The following is a 17,381-nucleotide window of genomic DNA, read 5'->3' on the forward strand; positions in this document are numbered from 1 at the left end:
AATTTCTATGGCCTTTATTCAAATAATCAATGTGCTATCAGCAAAATACTGACTGGATTAGTACATTTTATGATAATGCACGAGTCTTCATTCAATAATGTATTGCATTCAATACAAGAGGCTGAATGGAACTGACTGTATCTGAATATGCTTCTCAACTTTAATAACAGAAATTATATGATTTTTGAACTTAACTACAAATTAAATGTTCTATCTTCACATACTATTCTTACAAACTTTTTAAAAAGCTATTGTTTGTGCAATGCTTCATTCCTTTTGCTAAATTTTCAGTTTTGGTTAATGATCATATGGACTTCCCTTACATTTTCTTTATGCATGCGGTACATGCAGATTTTCCTCTTCCTATCCAGTACAACTTGATAACTAAAATACACATTTCCTGGCAATGTACGGTGCATGCAAGTCTCCCAAACTTTCCGTATTTTCCTTTAATAGCGTCTTGTTTCTTAAGGAAAAAGTATGTATCAGATTGTTGAAAGAAGTCACTGTGGAGCCATCCCTCAAAACACCTGTCTAATCTGTTTGAATCATGATTGGTGGCTTCCAACCTTTCTGTACTGTTCTATCAACAGAACCTCAACCAAGATGAAATGTAGGAAAGCTATGCAACTAACTGTGTGGGACCGTTGACCATAAAAGTTGAGACCGGAGGGGCAGCAGCAGATGGTTGATTTGCATCATTTGCAGTTTGTCTGTGTAATGGTTTAAAAGCACATGAACAGCAAACAATACAAGTGGACGTGAGATGTTCATAATAGCCAGTTAATATTGTACCATTTCTTCAACTTGTTTCCTCTAGGTCATTCAATTGAAAGCACCATGACACTGAGCTGGAAAGGAATGAGAAGAATAAACTGTAGCGACACAAATTGCCGAAGGAACTCAGCAGGCCAGGCAGCATCAATGGAAAAGAATAAACAGTTGATGTTTCCAGTCGAGACCCTTCCAGCATCTGCAAATTTTCTCATATTTGAGAATAAAGTGTAGCATTAGAGGTGTGTCACCAGGTGAACCGCAAATAGTATGCGGCACAAAAGGCAGATAAAAGTAAAATCTAATACCACAGGAGTATGGCTCAGCAGAAGCCTCTCAATCAGTCATACAAAAGTACAGCACAGAAACAGGGCCTTCAGCCAATCTAGTTCATGCAGAATCATTTAAACTGTCTACTCCCATCGATCTGCACCCGAGCCATTACCCACCATCCCCCTACCATGTACAAATTCAACCTTTTCTTAAAAGCTGAAATTGAACTCACATGCTCCACTTGCACGGACAGCTCGTTCCACATTCCCATGATCCTCTGAGTCGTTTCTCCTTAAGTTCCCTGTAAACTTCTCACCTTTCACCCTTAACCCATGACCTCTACTTTTAATCTTCCCAGACTTAAGTGGAGAAAGCCTATTTGCATTTACCTTATTAATACCCCTCATAATGTTCTATACCTCTATCCAATCTGCTCTCATCTTCTACGTTCCTAGGAATAAACTACTGAAGTTATTCACTTTCCTTGTAAATCAGGTTCTCCAGACCCAACAACATCTTTGTAAATTTTCTGTACTCTTTCAACCTTGTTTACATCTTTTCTGTAGGTAGGTCTCCAAAAAGTACCCACAATACTCTGACCTTACTAACATCTTATACAACTTCAACACAACATTCCATCTCCTGTACTCAGCACTTTGATTTACGAATGCCAATGTGCCAAAAGCTTTCTTTAGACACCTATCTACCTGTGCCATAACTTTCAATAAATTATAGACCTCTGTTCCCAGATCCTTCAGCTCTACTGCACTCAGACAGTAAGTGTCCTACCATTCACCATGTAAGATCTACTCTGGTTGGTCCAACGGAAGTACAATATCTTGCATTTGTCTGCATTAAATTCCATCTGCCATTATTCAGCTCATTTTACCAGCTGGTCCAGGTTCTGCTGCAAGTTCTGATAGTCTTCCTTGCTGTCAACTATAGTCCTAATCTTAATGTCATCTGTGAATTTGCTGATTCAGTTGACCAAATCATTCAGATCATTGTTATCAATGACAAACAACAACAGATTCAACTGCAATCCCTGCGGTACTCTACTAGTCACAGGTCTCCAGTCAGAGAGGCAACCATTCACTGCCACTCTCTGGCTTCTCCCTCAAAGCCAATGTCTAATCCAATCTTGAACACCAAGTGATTTTTTGACCAACCTCCCATGCAAGACCTTGTCAAATGCCTTGCTAAAATCCATGTGCATGTAGACAACATCTACTGCCTTGCCTTCATCAATGCAAGGTTGGTTAGACATGACCAACCGCGCATGAAGCCATGCTGACCATCGCTAGTCAGTCCATGCCTATCCAAATATTCATATTTGGTCCCTTAGAACACATTCCATTAACTTTTCCACTACTGATGAAAGGCTTATCGGCCGGCGATTTCGGTTTATTTTTAGAGCTTTTCTTAAACAGCAGAAAAACATTAGCTATCCTCCAATCCTCTGTACTTCATCTGTCATTTTAGCATGATTTAAATATCTCTGCTAGGGCCCCTGTAAATTGTGTACTTACCTCCCAGAGGGACCCAGGGAATACCTTGTTCAGGCCCTGGGGATTTATCCACCTTCATTTGCCTCAAGACAGCAAACTCTAATCTTTGGAGCGTCTATAACCTCGCTGCTGCTGTGCCTTACTTCTGTAGACTGTCCGTCACCTGAGTAAATGCCAATACAAAAAATCTGTTTAAGATCTCCCCCGTCTCTTGACTTCATGCATAAATTACCATTCTGATCTTCCAGAGGACCAAATTTGTCCCTTACAAACCTTTTGCTCTTAACATATCTGTACAATCCCTTAGGATTCTCCTTCACCTTGTCTACCAGTGCAACCTCATACTTTCTTTTATCCCTCCTGATTTATTTCTTAAGTGTTGTTAGATTTTTTTGTACTCCATAAGCACCTCACTTGCTTCTACCTGCCTCTAGCTGCTATGTATCACCTTTATTTCCATAACCAGATTCCCTAAGCCCGTTATCTTTCCTGTTTATACTGACAGGCACATTCAAGCTTTGTACCCTCAATTTCACTTTTGAAGGCCTCCCACTTACCAAGTACACCTTTGCCAGAAAACACCCTGTCCCAATCCACACTTACCAGATTTATTTCTTATACCATCAAAACTGGTCTTTCTCCAATTTCAAATCTCAACCAGCGGACCAGACCTAGACTTTTCCCATATTTGCTTTGAAACTAATTGCATTCTGATCGCTGGATGCAAAGCGTTCTGCAGCATAAACCTCTGTCACCTGCCCTGTCTCATTCCCCCAGAGCAGATCAAGTATTGCACCCTCTCACTGGGACTTCTATGTGCTGGAGCTTTCCTGAACATACTTGAGAAACACTATCCCATTTAGTCCTTTTACCATATGGGAGTCCCAATTAAAATCTTCTATTATAGCAACCTCAGAAAATGCTGGAGGAACTCAGCAGGCCAGGCAGCATCTATGGTAAAGACCTGCTGAAGGGTCTTGGCTTGAAACATTGACTGTACTCTTTTCCATAGATGCTGCCTGGCCTGCTGAATTCCTCCAGCATTTTGTGTGTGTTGCTTGGATTTACAGCATCTGCAGATTTTCTCTTGTTTATCATAACATTATATTTCTTGCAACAATCTGTGATCTCTCTACAAATTTGTTCCTCTAAATCCTGTGGACAGTTGTGTGGCCTATGATCTAGCCCCATTACCGTGGCCATACCTTCCTTATTCCTCAGTTCCACCCATAAAGCCTCACTAAATTAGTTTTCCAGTCTGTCCTGTCTGAGCATGACATTTTCCCAGCCTAATAACTTCATCTTTAATCCCTCACGCTCTATCATATCTATAACAACGGAACCCCAGAACTCTGAGCTGTCAGTCCTGATCCTCCGCAGCCGAGTCTCACTAATGGCTACAGTACCATAATTCCATGTGTTGATCTGTGCCCTGAGCTCATCTGCCTTTCCGAATATACTTCTTACAATGAAATACACACAATTCAGGATATTAGATGCACCATGCTCAGCGTTTTGATTCCCATCTTTTCTGTGGTCTTACCAACATCTCTCTCCACTACCTCTCTACCGTGGTCTTACCAACATCTCTCTCCACTACCTCTCTGCCATCTGATCTGGAACTATGGTTCCCATCCTCCTGCAACTCTACTCAAAACCCTTTGGTGCAGCACTAGCAAACCTTCCTATTGGATATTAGTGCCCCTCCAGTTCAGGTGGAAACTGACTCTTTTGTTCACGTCCCACCTTCCCTAGACCAACGATCCAAAAATCTGACACTCTCCAAAAACCTACACCTACACTTGAGCCACGCATTAAACTGTATGATCTTTCCAATTTTTGACCTCACTAGCACGTAGCACAGGTAGCAATCCTAAGATCACAACCTTTGAGGACCTACCCTTTAACTTAGCACCAAACTCCCTGAACTGACTTAGTACCTCGTCACTCCTCCTACCTTCTGGGGCCACAACCTGTGGTTGATCACCCTCTCACTTAAGAGTATCAACCGGTTGATCTGAGATGTCCCAGACCCTGGTGCCCAAGAGGCAATGTGCCATTAGGAATCTCATTCGCATCCACAGAGCCTCTGTTCTGTTCTCTTAGTGAATCCCCTATCACCACAGCTCACCTCTTCACTCACCTTTCCCCTGACTCAGAGACCTGACCGCTGACTTTCTTCTGCTAGGTCATTACCCCTCTGCCCCTGCCCCCACCCCAAGCTGTATCCAAAGTGGTATACCTGTTGAGGAGGGTGCCCACACGGTTACTCTGCACTAGCTATTTAACACCTTTCAGCCTCCTGACTGTCACCCAGTCTCCTGTGTCCTGCTCCTTGGGTGTAACTACCTCTGTGGTGTCCTATCTGTCACTGTCTCAGCCTCCTGAATAATCCGGAGTTCATCCAGTTTCAACTCGACGTGGATTGTTAGAAGCTGCAGCTGGATGCACTACTTGCACTTGTAGCTGCGTGAGACACCAGAGGTCTCCCTGCCTTTCCACATCCCGCAAGAGGAGCACTCAACTAACATCCTTGCTGTTCTATCTATGCAAAGACAAAGGAACGAAAATAATGAATAAACTTGGGTGGGGGGGGGGGGGAAGAATCTACCTACAGCTTTTCACTTTCTCTCAGTCAAACCTCAAAGAACTAAAGCCTCAAAATCTGCACTTTAACACTGTTCACTTCAACAATGACCGCCCCAATAAAAGGTGCTCCACTCGCCTCTGCCTCATCTTAATTTTTTTCTGCTGATCAATCCCAATTGCTGATTGGCCACTGCTCAAAACACCTAACTGCCACAAATTGATGCCTTATCTACTCAGTCAGTGAAATGGAGTGAGCTACGTCAGCGGAGTTGCCCCAAAGGATATTATACAAATATTAGAGAACACCTGGCAAAGATAGTGCAGCCTAGCGCTGAGTCAGTATATCCCATGTGAATACACAACTCCTTTTCAATGGCAAGAATAAAGCAACTACCTTCAAAACTTAAGTGCCAGCTCTAACTACACGATTAATTCCATCACATCGGTCCTCTCTAATTAGTGGCCCAAATGGAGTGACATAACTGTACTCAGTTTTATAACTATATCCTCTAATGATAGCAGCTCATGTAAAAGTTTCAACCAACTTTCCGATTCAAGCTACTTTAGCTGTCACAATAGAGAAACAGACTAGCATGCTGTTGTAACCAGAACTAGTTCAACTTCAAGTTCATTGTAATCTGACAGTGCATCCACAAAAATATAACACAGCACAGAAACCAAAATATTACCATAAATAAGCTGATAAATTCAAAATGCATGTAGTGTGCAGCACAAGTAAACAATACAATAAACATTAAACAGCTCGCTGTTGTAGTGATGAGACCTCGGTGATGGCAGGGTATTCATTAGTCTCACAGTCTGAGGGCAGAAGCAGTTACCCAGTCTGGCAGCCCTAGTCCTGATTCTCCTGTAGTTCCTTCCTTGTGGTAGTGGGCCAAAGAGATTGTGTGATTTGTAGTAGAGATCTTCATCAATACTTTGGGCCCTTTTGGGGGTGGGGGTAGGGAGGAGGAGAGGAAGACCCTGACAATCCTTTCAGGTGTCGTTACTGTCCTGTAAGATTTGTGGTCTGATGTCTTGCAGATTCTGTACCACACAATGACGTCACCAGTCAGGACACTCTCGATGAGTGTCCTGTAGAGCTGCTAGAATCAGGGAGGGGAGCCTTGCATGCCTCAATCTCCTCAGGAAGTTTATACACCACTGCTTTCTTGACTAGTTAGGAGATGTTGTGGGACCAGGTTAGATTGTCTGTTATGTGCACACCAAGGAACTTTGTGCTCTTCACTCTCTCCATGGCAGCATGGCAGATCCATTTGATGTGCAAAGGAGTGATTGACCTGCACCTCCCCAAAATCCACAATCATCTCTTTTGTCGTGAGACGCTGAGACTCGGATTGTCATCCTCGCAGCGTTTGACAAGTCTCACTACCTTCTCTCAGTATACCAACTCTCATGAGGCCAACCATGATCATCAGCCAATTTGATGAACTCATACATCAGCTGAATTTGAGCTGAACCTGCCAGTGCAGCAAGAACAGCAGTGGGCTGGGCACACAGCTCTGGGGGGGGTGGGGGGAAGGCGGTGTGGAGGCACCGGTGCTCAGCGTGATGGAGCTTGCGATGTTGCTGCCAACTCAGACTGACTGGGGACTTTCCATCAAGAAGTCCAAGTCCCAGTTACAGAGAAGTGTGCCGAGTCCCAGTGAGGACAGTTTTCCCACCAGCTTCTGAGGGACGATTGTGTTCAACACCAAGCAGAAGTTGACGAACGATATCCTGGCATGAGGGCAACAACGAGTGAATCTGCAGATGCTGGAAATAAATTTTAAAAACCACACGAAATGCTGGCAGAACTCAGCAGGCCAGACAGCATCTATGGGAGGAGGTGGAAACGTCATTATTACCTCCTCCCATAGATGCTGTCTGGCCTGCTGAGTTCTGCCAGCATTTTGTGTTTTTTTTTTATCCTGGTATGAGGCATCATTTTCTAGAAGGGACAGGACTGAGCGGACGTCCAAGGCTGTGGCACCATCAGTGGACCAGTTTGAGCGGAAGGCAAACTGCAAAGGATCTCCTGTAGCCAGAAGATGGGATTTTATATTTTATTACAAGCCGCTCAAAGCACTTAATAATTCTTGAAGTCAGTGCCACTGGCTGGTAATCGTTTAGTGTAGTTACCATTGCTCTCTTGGGCACCAGAACGATAGTGGCCGCCTCAAAGCCTGCAAAGACAATGGACTACTGTATTTCAGATAGATAATAAAGATGTCCATTAAGATCTGTTACCTAGGCCACACAGCCCCTCAACACTTGACCAGGTATATCATTTGACTCCACAGCTTTGCACAGGTTTACCCTGGCTAGGATCTTGCTCACCTTGGCTGTGGCCAGACAGGGTGCCTGTTCCTCAGAGGGAGAGAATGCTTTCCTCAATGTCACATCATTCAATGTGTCAAATCATGTATGGAAGGCATTCAGCCTATCAGGAAGGGAGACATCCCTGTCATTGACACACAGGGCGGACTTGTAATCAGATAATAGTTGGTATAGCTTGCCAGATGGTGTCACGAAGGTGTCTGACAATGTTCTGTGTGTACTTTTGCTTTCCCTTCCGCACGGCACGGGAGAGCGCTGCTCGTGCTGACTTTAGAGTCAGTCTGTCCCCCGATATGAAGGCCGCATCCCGATCCCCAAGCAGTATACGGACCTGTGCAGTCAGCCACGGTTTCTGCTTTGTACTGACAGTGTTGTTTAATCACAATAACGTCCTCAATGCACTTTTCCTATGTAGCCCATCACCGATCTCACATATTCCTCAGTGTTGACGTGATGATCATAAGCAGCCGCCTCCCTGAATATGCTCCAGTCCATGCTTTAGTTGCAATCCGGCACGCTGAGCTGGCATCTTCTGGCCAGGTCCTGATCTCTGAGCTGGTGTGAGTATCCAAAGTGGGGAAGGGGGCAGCCTTGTAGGCTCCATGAATGTTGGTATAAACCAGGTCCAGTGTATTCTCTCCTCTAGTTGCGAAGTTTTCATGCTGGTAGAATGGTTTTTAAGTTGGCCTGACTGAAGTCATCAATAACAACGAAGGTGCCATTGGGTGAAAGGCTTTGAGTTTGCAGATGGGGCTGGAGAGATCCTGCTAGCACAGGTGGCGGGGTCGGTGGGGGGGTGTAGGTATAAACAGCAATGATCACAATGCCAGTGAATTCCTACAGCAAGTAGAATGGCCTACATTTCACTATTCAAACCACTATCTGCAGTGAGCCTCAGGCCGTTATTGCCGAGGCATTCACACACCAGTTCATATTGATGTAGACGCTCAGATCTCCTCTGCAGGCCCTGCCAGAAGGTACAGCATTTTACTTTGCCTGAAAGGAAATTAGACCATCTAGCTGGATGGCTGAGTCTGGAATGGTGTCCTAGAGCCGTGTTTCCGTCAGAGCAAGTGTCCACCAGTCCCTCACTTCTCGTTGATTCAGATGCAGATGCAGGTAATCCAGCTTATTCTCTGGCAATCGAACATTAATGAGTAGAAGAGTTGAAAGTGTGGGCCTGTAGGGATCCACTTTAGGTTTTGATTGAATAGTGATGCACTTACCACATTTCCACAATCAATGGAACAGCTTACCAGAGTAGCTGTAGTAGACTGCAGAGTAGAGCAAGGGCCCACTCTTCATGTTAGTTAGTAACCTTTGTTATTCTGTACACTAGTGAGGTAGACTCAGATTTTAGTGTCCTCTATGTTCAGTGGTGCTTTCTGCTCATAGAAAAGATGAACAGCACAAGAAATGTCACTGTTGAATGGAGCTGGAATGGCCGCTGCAACTATCACAATCTGCTGTAGAGACCTCCGTGACTCAACATACTGTTCCAAAGAGACCAGTGACGCTAAGCATCCGTGAAATCACTGGTTTTTGAATGCCATCGAGATCAGAGCAAGAAGGGTGCCAAATGTAGTTTTAAAAATCAGTTGTCCACAATGTAAAAACCATTAATGATAGCAAGTTCATTTTTCCAAATTAAGTCTCTTCTATACAATATGTTTTGAGTATATAAAATCAGGTTCCAGAAATTGCTTTTATATCCTCTGCTGAAGATTTGTTTGGATGTTACCCTGAGGCAATAGCAGTAGCTGTGGCTCTTGTAAAAGACTAATCTTTAATTTGATTCTTCAGCTTCCTCTATAGCCATTTTTTCTTCCTTGTCCTACTTCCATGTAATCCTCAACTAAGCTCCACAGAAAGCCCTTGTGACTAATATATAGATTTTTTTCTCCAAAACTAAATAAAAGGCAGCTGAAAAATCCCTTCCTAATGGAAAATCTAAGTCAAAATGTTATCAATTGTTCCAGTCAAAGTGATTGTTTCAGGTAGAGTTTGTGGAATTATGAAGCCAGTGAGGTTCCTTTCCAAATCAATGTACCAGACAGATAATGTATCTGTAACCTTTACTTGAGATAGGTGCAATTCTGGTTGAAATATTCATACTTACCCTCATTCTCTTTTAAATTCGCTGCATTTGTTACTTGGGATAGAGGAATCAGAACCATTGTGTGCCTCTTCCTTATCACCATTCTCTTAATTTGGCATTTGTTTGAGAAATGCATAATTGGGACATGGGTTATTCCCTAAATTTTGTATTTCTCTACAGGAAGCACCCAACCATTACTGGTAGAACAGTACAGAACTTTAGACCCTATATCTCAGAATGAATGCCAAAGGTTCAAAGCAAATAAGAGTTAACTTAAGACATTCTCAATAAAGTGATAATTCTCTGTAAGAAATGCAAAGGGTAAACAGAAAGTCATGTTTAACAGAATATTTGAGGCGAGTACATCTATGACTTTATTCAGATGGGTGGCTTATTGACTTAATTCTTGATTTAAAAGTACTCTGGAGACTAAATTCATATATACACTTGACGTTTATTGTTAAAAGAATAATTACTAGTGTCATAGGATAATGCATCATTGAGCACTTTAAATTGCAATTTCTCAAATTCATATTTGTAAAACAAACCTTTTAAGCAAAAAGCTTTTGAAATGCTTGCAGAATTGACAATAACAAATTTCACACTTCATGACTGAGCAGATTTATGGCTTATTATATTTCTTCAATAATAATGACAGTTAATTGCTATTACGTTCTCTATAATGCATTCTTAAGGAAGTAATTTTAAATATTACTCCTCTTAAGAAATTCTGCAGCTGGAAGCTTATGAATGCCATTAAAGATATCTATTATAATAAAACCATACAAAATTTGACTTCATATCATAGAGATACCATATGTAGTTAGTTATTTGAAATATTATGTAAAAGCATGTCAGTTAGAAATTCTAGATCTGATCCTGTTTTGAGTTCAGGATTAACAGTGTGTCCTGTAACATTTTATGTCAATTCACCTTATTTTCAACAAGTGCAGAAAAAATTCTCAAAGCATGAAATCTATTACAAACAGTTATATCAAAATATTAATGGCAGGCCAGAAAAAGTATTTCAAGGATATTCTTAAAGTCTCCTTAAAATGTATAACATCTTTACTGATTGATGGAAGTCCCTGGTGTTGACTGGTTAAACTAGAGGGGAACATTTAGAAAGGTGTAGATCACCTCAGTGTCCGGAACAAGAGAACAGGGAGGTCATGTGTAAAATGCAGAAACAATTTAACACCACCCATCAACCATCACCTTCCCTGCCTGTGGGTGAGGCTGCACATAACAGATAGGGCTCTTCATCTGCTTCAGAATCCATGAAATGGAGATAAAGCAAATGGTCCTCAACTCTGAGTGATCGAACAGCACAGCAGAGGAACAGGCCATTCAGCCCACTATGTTGTGTCAAACCAATTAGTAACCTCTTCTGCCTACAATGTCTATATCCTTCCATTTTCTTCACATTCATGTGCTTATCTAAACACCTCTTAAAAATCCCTACTATATCTGCTCTACCACCACCCTGGGCAGCACATTCTAGATACCCACCGCTCACTGTATAAAATAACTTGTTTCTCACATCTCCTTTGAACTTACCCCTTTTACCTTAAGTGCATGCCCTCTGGTATTAGACATTTCAACTCTGGGACAAAGATGGTGGCTGTCTACTCTATCCATGCCTTTCGCAATCTTATAAACCTTGATCAGATCTTGCCTCAGCTTCTGCTGCTCTAGAGAAAGCAACCCTAGGTTGCCCAGCTTCTCATTGTAGCACATGCCCTCTAATCCAGGCTGCCCCCTGGTAAACCTCTCTGCACCCTCTCCAAACCTTCAATATTCTTTTAGGACAACCAGAACTGTATGCAATACTGCAGATACAGCCTCACTAGAGTTTTATAAAACTGCCACATAACTTCCTGACTTCTGAACTCAATGCCTCCTCTAATAAAGGCAGGCATGCTTCATGCTTTCTTAACCTTTGTAGCTACTTCAGAGAGCTACGAACCTGGACCCCAAGATCACTCAACTTATCAACACTGTTAAGGGTGTTGCCCTTAACAATCTACTGTCTCTGAACATTTGAATCTAAGAAGAAAGTCTTACTATCAATGTCTGGGCCAGTGATGGTAGACATAACAATGAAGATCTTTAACAATTGTGTGTATCTATATATCCCAATTTTATTGAAAATTAGGAATTAAGAATAAATAATTTTCATCAACAAAATTAAGTGTGTGTTCATGTAAACCTCAATTCATTTTAAATTGTATTGGCAAGTTTACCTGCATTATACAAAGTAACAAAGCATATTATATTACTTTTGTTAATATACTACGTGCCTTTATTTTGCATTTATTTGAGACAGATCTGCTTTACCTTAGAATCACTGAGAACTCACAGTGTTCCTTGAACAGGTATTCTCAACTCACCTTCAAGCTGCATGTTTTCCTCCATTGCTTCAATGAGATAGAAAGCACAACCTGATCTCTGACTTCTCCACTCTGGAGGATAACTAATAGACCAATTTAACCAAAAATATAGTTCTGATTAAGAACTCTCAAACTGCAGGGAGCAATTTCAATGTAGTGAACACAAGCTCATGTGAGGTATTGAACACGTTTCTAAAAAGCTGGAGCAGCAGGCAAGAAATCTTATTCCACAAACTTATTAATTTTAAAACATACCCTTCTCCCCTCAGTACCACAAATACAAACTTTTATCTTAATCCCTTGTTAGCTGAATTTGGCTGCTGACAACAGTATTATGCAGATGACATAATCTCTCACCATGGCTGGAAGTCCAAAACTGTAGCACAGCAAGGCATTATTCAATTAATCGGACCTTAAATTTAAAAATAATGTACAAGATATATTTTACTCAAATACTGCTAAATAATGCAGCTGTATATCTTCCAAGATGTGCAAGGATTTGCCCATAAATGGTTTATTCTTGAGCAGAAATGTGACCATAAAACATAGAAGCAGAATTAGGCCATTTGGCCCATCAAGGCTGCTCCACCATTCCTCTCAAGCCAATTCTTCTGCCTTCTCCTTGTAACTTTTGATGCCTTTACTAATTAAAAACCCATCAATTTAAATACACCCAATGACTCAGCCTCCACAGCCATTTACGGCAAAGAATTTCAGATTCTCTACCCACTAGCTAAAGAAATTCCTCCTCTTTTCTGTTCTAAAGGGATATCCTTGTATCATGAGGCTGTGCCCTCAAGTCCTAAACTTCCTCACTATAGGAAACATTATCTTCAAGTCCACTTTATCTAGGCCTTTAAGTATTTGAAAGGTTTCTATATTGAAAGGCCTAGGTTGGTGATAGGAACTCCCCACTTTTGGTGTAATGTCTCATATTTTTCCTTAAGCAGAAAATAATTTGCAATGTTTGCTGTGTTAAGATTAACATTAATATATTAAGTTTTGTTTGATAGGACTGCACTCCAATGAAGCATCACAGCACCATTTATTTTCCTATGCTTTGTGTTTGTCCCATTCACTCAGCAAATGAATTGTTGTGTACTTTTTTTTCTCGAGACTTAGAAAGTTTTGGGTCTGAAGAGCTGAACTACCAAGACTGCTACAACAAAGAGCTGGTGCAGAACTTGTCTGTGGGATTGCTGTTATTTGCCTCATTTGACAAATTCTAAGGATCCTGTTTTCTAATTGCAGCAAAGGAAAAGATTACAGTAAAGCAGCCTTGCTGCCAAATACTATGTATAATTTTGTAAATTCTTAGTGACGGGAATGAGGGAAGCTGTCATTTGAATGCATGACTGTTATTTATAGAGAGGGAGCAGGTGGATCCTGCCTTCAGGAGTCAGCAATGGGATCATCTTGCAAATGCTGAACACATGGAGGTTCTGCCAGACTTAGCAGCAAGATTATATTAGTAGTAGGTCAGATTAGAAATGAAATTAGATGCGGAGCATGATAATGGAGTACAGAAGGCTGGAAGTGGAGTCGCTTGAATACATTTCCCTGCAATGCAGTGCACTTTGAAGGTGAAGGGATTTGACAAGAAAGATAAACAGCAGACGTAGGGAGCAAAGTAACAGCCGGAGGAAGGAAAAGAAGGGCTTTCATTAAAATGCTACATCCACCAGAGGTTCAGGGAGATGCTACCGTCTTAAACTTCAGCGTAGTGTAAGAGCCGAGAAATCTGATTACTTGGTCCGATTTCATGTGGAGGTTTTCCCAGGATGAAAAACAGTAATGACCCTTTCAGATTGTTTGGCTTCATTTTAGACATCCAACTGAACACTTCCATGCATCTAATACAATTTTCATGTAAAACACATATTAAGTGATATCATTGCTCATCTAAAAGCGTTGGCAGGGCAATGTGATAAAACAACTGTCACCAGGGAAAATCCAACATTTATAACCAAATTATTCCCAACTCCTGACTGTGATAACATTAAGGTTTGTCTTAGCCGGATTTTGTTTGACTTGGCCTGTGTTGTGACGGAGGTGGAAACTAGAGTAATTGGGGGAATGCAGACAATCACGGGAAGTATTTGCAAATATTACAGAGGTCAGGATTAAACCTAGGTCATCAGAACTGTGAGAAAGCTGTATATTAAAAATTAAAATAATACAAGTTTTCCTTGTAAATTAATTTAAAAAAGAATCAGTAATTGCAATGACCTTAATTTATACTATTTTCCAGGTTTGTGACTATTCCTATGAAAACAATAACATTACACAAATGGACTGAACCTTAATGGGCAGGTATAATGTGGATTCAGCCCTTCAGTTCAAGACTTGTGTCCTTTTCCTCTGGACCTGGTGTTAAAGACGCTGGCAGAGCCAGTAGCCACTATAGTGTGCTAACCCAGGAGGAGCATCTCGCGGGCTGTTACCTACCTAACCATTGTCAAATTGCTTAACTCCGAGTCTTCAGACTGCCACCACACCAAACCCCAACAAGATGAACCCACACAACCACTGCCAAATGACTCCAACCCCATTAAATGCCTGACTCAATGATTACAGAATTCTCTGTTGTTTTAAAACAACCCAACTCCTTAAACTCAACTTGCTGCATTCCTGACTGAATGATACTGCCATCACATTGCACCCACTATTTAAGTGCAATTATCTTCAGATAGAACAGAACAGCCAATCTGTACAGATTACTACACATTGGCCACCGGTTGATTTACCCAGCAATTCGTTAGTGCCAGCTAGATGCAGGACTCATGTATGTGGGAAAGGCACAGTGGCCAGGTTGCTGGCATTGAGTCTGTCTCTGTGGCTCGGAAGGAAGTGGTGAGGGGTGAAGACAAGAGCAGTAGACATTGTTAGTGGAGAGAATGAGCAGCCGGTACTCATAGTGCATATTAGTACAATCGGCATAGCTAGGACAGTGGATAAATGTTCTGAAGAGCAAACAAAGGGATTAAGAATGAAGCTTAAAAAAGCAAGACCTCAAGGGTGTCCACAGTAGCTTATTGGTTAGCGGGATTCTGTTACATTCTGGAATTTGGAGTTAAATTCCAGCGCTGTCCTGTAAGAAGTCTCTGCATGTTCTTCCCATGGAATGCATGGATTTTACCCGGGTGTTCCAGTTTCAGCCCACACTCCAAAGATGTACTGGATAAGTTAATTGGTCATTATAAATGGTCCCATGATTAGGTTAGGGTTAATTGGGATTGTGGGGTTACTGGGGGTGGAATGGCTCAAAGGGCCAGAAAGGCCTACTCCACACTATCAGTAAACCAATAAATAGTAATCTTGAGATTGGTGCCTGTGCTCTGCGTCACTGAGGGTAAGAATAGGTTGATATGGCTGAAGAATTGATGCAGGGGGCATGGTTTCAGATTTATGGATCTTTGGGATCTGTTCTGGGGAAGGTACGATCCTATCCAAAAGGGATAGGTTATACCAGAACGCGACAGGGACCAGTAGGTAGATTTGCTGGTGCTGTTAGGAGGGTTTAAACTGGTTTGGCAGGGGGATAGATTACAGGATGGAGCAGTTGGTGTGAAGGTAGATGTAATGTGCAGAGAGATTGGGGATGGATAGGGAATAATTGTCATCAGTTACTTTAATGCAAGTATCAGGAACAAGAGTGATGAATTTCGAATGTGGATTAGAACATGGAACTGCAATGCTGTGGCAATTAGAGAGACTTGGCTCTCACAGGGTATAAATGGCTGCTGCATGTTCCGAGGTGGCCAGGGATGGAGTAGGGGAGCGGCATTGCTAATCAGGTGTGGCATCACAGCTGCAGAAAGGAAGATTTGTTTACTGACTCTGTGAGAATAGAAGTTAGAAACAGTCTGTTAGGAAAACTAGAAGGGGTCATGAGAAGACCTTGCCAAGTCAGATTAAGGAAAATCCCAAAGCATTCTACACATTATGTGAAGAACAAAGGATGACTAGAATGATGGTAGGACTGATTAGGGGAAAAAGAGGAAATGTGGCTGGAGCTGACGGAACTAGGGGATGTTCTTAATGAATGCTTTATTTCACCAGTGATGAGTGTGAAGCAAGCACAGAACAGGTGAAGTTGCTGGACACATGACACATGACAATACTGAAAAAGAAAAACTGCTGGAACTTTTGAAAAACATTCAGATAAGTCCTGGTGCCGAATGGGATATTCCCCAGGTTTTTAAGGGAAGAGACTGCTGTGATGATCTTTGCATTCTCACTGTCCTATGGAATAGCAACTGATGTTTGGAGATGACACAAGTTATTCCTTTGATCAAGAAAGGGATAATCCTGGGAATTATAGATCAGTGAGACTTATATTAGTGGTGGGCAAACTATTGGAGAGGAATCTTAGAGACAGAATTTACGAGCATTTGAAGAAGCATGGTCTGAATATGGATGGTAAGCATGGCTTTGTGATGGTAGGCCACGTGTCACGAGCCTGATTGACTTTTTCCAGGAAGTGAAAAAACCAATTAACGAAGGTTGCATGGTGGATGTGGTATGTATGGATTTTAGTAAAGTGTTTGACAGGGTTCAAACCATGGTAGGCTCCTTCAAAAAGTCGGGAGGCACAGGATCCAGGGAAACTTGGCGGTATGGATTCAGAATTGGCTTGCCCAAAGAAGCTGGAGGGTGGAAGTAAAAAGTATGTTCTGTTGGGAGGTCGGTGGCCGGTGGTGCTCGGCAGGGGTCAGTTCTGAGACCCCTACTCTTTGTGATTTTTATAAATGATTTGGATGAAGTAGAAGGGTGGGCTAGGTGGTTTGCATATGACAGAGGTTGGTGGTTTTGTGGGTAATGTAGAAAATTGTCATAGGTTACAATGGGACATTGATAGGTGCAGTGCTGGGCTGTGAAATGGTAGATGGAATTCAATCCAGAGTAGTGTGAACTGATCCTCTTTGAACAATCAAACTTGAAGACAGTACAAAGGATTCTTAACAGTGTGGAGGAACAGAGGAATCTTGGGATGCATGCCCACCGATCCCTTGAAGTTTCTGTGCAGGTTGATTGGTGCTTAAGACAAGGGGTATGGTGGCTTTCATTAGTCAGGGAACAAGAACTGAGGCAATGTGCAGCTCCATAAAACTCTGGTTAGACCACTGTCCAGTTCTGGTTTACTAGGATATGCCTGAGGAAGAGTATAATGAGGAAAGGTTGAGCACGCTAGTTTCTTCCTCTTTGGAGCGAAGGAGGATGAGAGGTGACATGATAGAGGTGTATAACATGATTAAAGTGTGGCCAGGCAGGCTTTTCTCCCTAGAAAGTAATAGCTAATAAGAGAAAGAATTTTAAGGTGATTGGAGGGAAGTATGGAGGAACGTCAGGGGCAGATTTTTTTATACAGGGTGTGGTAAGTACATGAAACACACTGCTGGAGTG

General features: G+C 42.0%; 1 long non-coding RNA gene across 1 annotated transcript in view; it reads left to right on the top strand.

Annotated features, from left to right (window-relative positions):
- The window catches only part of LOC132391263 (uncharacterized), a 44,668-nt gene extending 32,839 nt beyond the window's left edge, over positions 1-11,829 (top strand). Inside the window, exon 3 of the long non-coding RNA XR_009511147.1 lies at positions 821-11,829. This is a non-coding gene — a long non-coding RNA (uncharacterized LOC132391263). The remainder of the gene's footprint in view (positions 1-820) is intronic.
- The last annotated feature ends 5,552 nt before the right edge of the window (positions 11,830-17,381 follow it).

Source organism: Hypanus sabinus, chromosome 3 (genome assembly GCF_030144855.1).
Source record: "Hypanus sabinus isolate sHypSab1 chromosome 3, sHypSab1.hap1, whole genome shotgun sequence".
NCBI lineage: Eukaryota > Metazoa > Chordata > Chondrichthyes > Myliobatiformes > Dasyatidae > Hypanus > Hypanus sabinus.